Source organism: Anopheles bellator, chromosome 2, assembly GCF_943735745.2.
Source record: "Anopheles bellator chromosome 2, idAnoBellAS_SP24_06.2, whole genome shotgun sequence".
Taxonomy (NCBI): domain Eukaryota; kingdom Metazoa; phylum Arthropoda; class Insecta; order Diptera; family Culicidae; genus Anopheles; species Anopheles bellator.
Genome location: NC_071286.1, coordinates 83,231,168 through 83,237,512, shown reverse-complemented (window position 1 = coordinate 83,237,512; position 6,345 = coordinate 83,231,168).

Sequence of the window (6,345 nt, the reverse complement as noted above, 5' to 3'; positions counted from 1 at the left end):
CGTCCACCATCGCCACCACCACCATCTTTGGGGCTCGAACGAAACCCAGCCCCCAATGGGAGGCATTCGCGTCAGTCCATGTTTCGCTTTCGCCCATGTTTTTGGTACCTTCACTTTTCACCTGTTTTAGGTTTACCCATCTTTCCGTCCATTATTTTGCAGCGGTTTTCGCCTCGATTGTTTTATTTCGATCTCACATTCAACCTTCCGTTGTCCTTTAGCGTGTTTTGGTAAAGCATTATTTCAATCATTTCTTATTGACTACGTTTTTGGTTCAGATCGCTCACAGTTTTTCTAACTCGTTGAGAAACAGAAGTGGTGCCGGCTGTCGTTCGTTACTCTTTATCGTCTCTTTCTCTCTCTCTCTCTCTCTCTCTCTCTCTCTCTCTTTCTATCTCTCTCTCTCTCTCTCTCTCCTCAATTCCATTTCAATTATCGATTACAGACCACCCCTGCCACAAAGCCACACGCACACGACGAGAGTGATACCGAGCGGGGGGGGCGGCATCATCATCGAACCGGTTGCCGTTGGAAAAAGAAAAGCGCGACGGAAATAGAGAGAGAATTCGCGCGATCGGAACACCCGGCGAATGCCATTTTCGCTGAACAACGAAAGTTGCCCCAAACACAATAGGGTCGTCCGGGGGATGGTGGTGCGGGTGATACCGTCTGCGGCGGCGGTGGTGGTGGTGAATTTCTCTTTTAATTTCCACCCCACTGCGTGGCTCTCTATTGGTATCGCACCGCGGGAGGGACTGAGTGGCCGTGTCGCACGCACCACAATGGCGTGCAGTGGAAGAGGTGCTCCGGTCGTGCACATACACAGGTATCGCTGGCTCACTCGCTCGCTCAATATAGAAAACGCAGCCTCACCACCACCAGTGGACGGATGCGCAGCACAGCATGGGTGCGCCATGGCGACGGTGCCCGACGGGGAGCTGAAAATATCGAACCAGGGGGCCGGCTTTTTACGACCCCCCACACCCCCTGAAACCCTCCGCCGTCACCCACCAACAACCGCGCCCACACGGAACACATAAAACGGGCTACAGAATAATGTGTTGCCCAGCACAGCGGGGAGGTGATTAAAAAGCAGGAACGCATCGACGAGAACGAGACGGAGCAAGGGCGTCCGAGAGAGAAAACAATAGAGAACGAAAGGGAAAATGCCCAACACCAGAAACCCATCAACAAACGGCAGCGCACGAGGAAAAATCTTCATAATTCCGGGCAAAGTACTAAAAGCAGAACTACGGACGGTGACGACGACGACGACGGCGGCGGCGATACACGATTTATGTTTTATTTTATCTCTCCCAAAAGCCCCGTGGCAGGGGCGTTACGGTGCGGGTGATGGGAGCGGCGGCGAGCGCGGTTGTTCCGCCTTCTTGCGATCCACAATAGCACCACCACCACCGCATCTCGCTTGCCCCAGCCCCACCCCACCTGGACATCTTGCCGCGCCACCGGGGAGGAGGAGTGTACTTTGTTCTTTCTTCACGCTCCAAAGGACATCAGACACCAAACGCCGAAGCCGCCGCCGCCACCGTCACGCTGTTTCCCCGTGTTCCCCACACTGCGTTTCGCGTCCTCCACCACGCACCACTTATTGTTGGGCGAGATTGTGTGTTTGGCGCCTGAATCCTAAAAGAAAATGTACTTTTTAATGTTTTGCTCTAAGAATTAACCTTCTTTCCGTTTTCTCTTCTTCCATCTGTTCCGTATCTGTTGTAAACAATACAAATGAGGACGCCAAAAATGACATCTCCAGTTGCCATGTTGGAGGCTTTCGTGTTGACATTCAGAAATGACAGATCATTAAACGCGACAGACCGCCGTTTCGAACGTTTTCGCCTGTTCGCCATTCTAGTTGGCCTGTGCATGGTTGTCAACAATGAATTAAAAATCGAAAATCAAAACTTTACCGAAAAAAGTCACCAAACACATCCACACAAAGGAGAGGACGTTCAACAAAGTGGGCGACGCACAGAGCAGAAATAATCGAAAACCAGTCCCCCCCCCCGGAGGGGGCAGAGCAGAGACGCGTTCGACGGAGAAAGGGCAGGACAGCTTGCCCCCCGGGGGGGGGGAGCATTGCGTTCCTCTTCGCACTCTTGCAGCAAACAACAAGATTGATGACTCCAGTGCGGCACAGGAGAGCCGGCACAGCGGGAGATGAATCAAATATGCCCCCAGAAACCCCCGCCCTGGCCAACGAAAGCGCGCGACAACGACCTCTCTGCGAGGACGCGGGACTGGGGGGTGGGGTACACACTGTGTTGTGTCGCTGAATAAGCGCTGAATAAATCAAAAAATCGCGCCGGGACCACCACCAACACGAGGCAAAAAAGAATCCTGCCGGAGGAGGAAGGAGTCACAGAGTTAAAAAGTTAAAGTGCGCGGCGACGGAACAGAGGACACAGCGAGAGAGCAAGAACTCCGCGAGCGTTGTTGAACAGACCCACCATCGTTCGTTCGTCCTCGTCCGACTCACAATCCCTTCTTTTCCGACAGAACAATTCCGAAGCAGCCGCCGCCGCCGTCTTAAAAGCCGGGGAGCGCCTGCCCCGTGCACGACTCCGCCAGCACCGGTTTTCGAGTTTCTTATTTTCTTTTCCCACACGCATGCCGCCGCCGTCCCCTCGAGGACGGCGGATTTTTGTGCTCCCCACAAAACCTTTGCGTTTCCCTCTTCGCGCGAGTTTCGTCGTCGTCGTTTTTTATAATTCCATTTTATGCTTGACTCAAGCAATAGCCTCCTTTGTGCCGCCCGTTCTTGGCACGCCTCGTCTTTGTCGTCCACGACTTTTGGAGGCCCGCTTTTTGGGCCCGACGACCGAAGCATGGCCTGCTTCTCAGAAGCAACCGAAAACGCGGCAAACGCTCCAAGATCACACTGCACCAAACGGGGTTTGGTTCCGTGGCCGCCATCATGTACGAGAGGAGGCCGAAGACCAGTTTCGAGTCGGCTCCACCAACTGATCGTGGTTTCGATACATTGTGTAGAAATTACTTTGTTTGTTTATACAATAAAACAGTGTGCTCCAAACCGTGGTTCGAGTTAAGATGCCCATACGGATGGGACAAATATGCTCCCGGGTGGTGGTGATCGCAACATGGATTTTCGGACTGAAGCATTGTCGCTAAGATAACATGTCCTGACAAAAAAAATCATACAATCCGTGAGCAAATGCAACAGCGGACATCGCTCTTTAAATTATAAAACACATAAAACCAATTATCGGAATTGAACAATTGTGATCATAATTTTTTAATTCCCTCTTAGGCGCGCAGCCCCCCAAACTGCTGTCCATACTTCCCCAGCAACCATTGTGGGGGGCCCACGGACAACATGATACACAAGCGCGGCGGGCCAATCACGGAGTATAATTGTTCCCTGTTGCTGTTCCGGGGTTGGCAGGGGCTCCGGGAGCGAGCAGGAAGAAAAAAAAAACAATAACAAAGCATGGGGTGCGCGTGTGGAGGATCGATTACATTTCGATGCTGAAAAATGGGCTCCGGGCAACTAGAGCACGGGGCTTTGTGCATGGAAACAATGCGCGACGACGCGGTCCTCCGTAGAAGAGGGCGAAAAGAATGGTTCCCCGAACGCAACATGGACTTTGCGACGCGCGCGGCCGCCATTCCACCGACCCGAAAAGGCTGATCGTTTCCGCATATGTGCCTGTGTGCGTTAGGGGAGGTGCCCCGCCACCACGCACACAAATCAAGGGTGGTGCGCGGGGCTTCTAGCATAGAACGCGTTAGTCTTCTTCACGGCTGAAGGAAACATGGCAGTTCGAGGGGCGAGAGAGCAAGAGAAAGGATATGCTGAGGGCTGCGTGCGCGGTCCCGGTCGCTAATGGCTGCGTTCTTTTGTGCCAACGAACGCACAGCACGCACACTGAGAAACACGCACAGGGGTAGCTGATGCGGTCCGTCGCCTGCTATGCTCGCGGTTTTTGTAAACCTTTGTTTTCCCTTCTTCGATTTCAGCCAAATTATATCATCTTCCGCCGCGGTTTGGAGTAGCATTGAAAGTATGACAGAAGAGCATTAGAACCTCACCGACCCCGGGAGAGACGCGAGCAACTTACCGGGTGTTGTTTTTGTTTATAAAAATTCTCCTCTTCCGGCCAGGTGATGCTGTTGGCGGCCACCCTCCACCGCACGGTGCCCCCAACAATAACAGGGCGGCACACAACAACCCAGGTTGGTGCACAGGTTTTTTTTTTCTAAACAGATGGCCACACCACAGCACTTCTTCGGCTGGCCACCGATCCGGTGCGGTCGATTCACTCACTCTCTCTTTCACTCTCTCGCTCTCTCTTTCTGTGGCGACTCACGCACTCTTTTCACGGTGAACTTGTTATCTTCCCGTTGCGCTCGCCCGCCGCTTACTGCGATCACTTCTGAGGGGCACTGATTTTCTTTCTCTTTCAATCACTGCAGCGGTGCAGCTTTTCCATATTTCACACTTTTCACGGCTGTCGATTACGCACACAAAATGTGGAAAACAAAAAAAGATGGGGCAAGGGTGGTCAGAGGAACGTTCGCAAAAGAAGCCTCGGCTTTTCCGCGACCATGGACTGGGAAGGTGGCGCACCTCGCACCATTTAGAACCTAATGAAGAGCGAGAGAGAGATAGAGCGAGTGTGTGCATTCAGGCGGGGTGTGCTGCGCCGTTTACTGCTGCCTCTCCTCTGCCTGTCGTCTGATGCGGGTGCACCACCCCACCACACCCATACACAGGCGGGCGCAACAAGAAGGGTGTAATAAAACGCGTCCCATACGCAACGCGGAACATGGCGGCGGCTTTGTGTCCCGCGGCCAACGATGATGATGCTGGTGGTGGTGGTGGCGGTGCGTCACTACCCACCGCCGCGTGCGCGTATGTGTTGGTGTTTATATGGTGCCTGCTCCGCGCCCCTGCGCACTGCTGCCGGAGCGTGTCCCGGGGACAGCAGAGAAACGCACCACCACCACCGCCGCCGTCTGGTGACGCTTTTGGCCCGGACGGGAAAAAAGATCAGCGGACCCCACCCCAGACTGCACTTTACACATACATACACACCAGCATCACGCTCGCTGCTGCATCGTCGGATGCTCTGGACGGGGCCCCGGGGGTTTTCACTCCGAATCCCGCGATTCCATGCCTATCATGGTGGGGGGATAAACCAATTTTGGCTCAGCTTTAGTAAGCCAAAGAGCTCAGCTTTAGAGTAAGCAAGAATCCGGGACTGCACCGAGCATCACTTGAAAAAAAGAAATGCTCAATTAAAATGAAAACAAACAAACCACACATACAAACGTATTGCAGTAATTATGGCATGGAACCTATTATAAGCCCATCAATCTTCACCCGCACCCGTCATCGTCGGCGACAAGCAATTCGAAAAAATTCTTCACCCCTCAGCTTGCGATCGCCGATCGGTGTGCGTGAAGGAGCGAGACGGGGAGCAAAAGCTGGCCCGTTAAAACCCAAATAAGGCTGCGATGCGCCGGCGGACAGGGCGAGAGTGAAGTGTGCCTGAAATATAAATTCTAAATCTATTTTTAAACACACTTCCTGCGCTCCGATCCCAGCCAACCTGATGACGAAGACGATGATGATGATGATGATGAGATGTGTGCTTACATAGGAACATGTGCATTTTGGTCACAGCCTACTCACACAGCTACACACAAAACCACGTGTGATTGGGAGCGTGCAGCTGAAAACACAGGGTGAACATAAAAAATTCACAAAATAATGTCAAAAAAAACACAAAAATAAATCGAGCACACAGCACGAGCAACTCAATTACACCACAACACACCACTCCTATATTCACCACCCAGAGCGTGGGGAAAGCACTTTTTCCAATCAGTCAGTCAGACATTAGTGAGAAGAAAAAACAAACAAACCGAACCCCGATAGATAGGTCCAGGGGGGCACACCGGAGACCGGCATGCGACGCAATTACATCCCCGCCGCCGCTCCGACGAAGGGGCCAAGGAAGGGAGAGCTGGAAAAAGCGATAGATTTCCTCGGCACCGAAAAGTCAACCCGCAGCGCGGCGGCGGCGGCACTGCTGCAACTAATGGCTGTGGTGCACCGTACAGGAAGGCCCGTACGGGCGGGGTAGGACCATGGAGGCGCGCCCCTCGTTCCCGGGTCTAGCAGCAGCAGCAGCAGCAGGCACACAGAGGTGAACCAGAGGGAAGCAAAAAAAAACCACTCACAGAACACCAAAATCCTAGACGGCGGTGCGCGGCAGAGTGTGGTGAGAAACAAACTGCTCTCTAGACCCGCGCCGCGATCGCTACGAACCCGAGAGAACGACGGACGGACGGTCGGTCGGG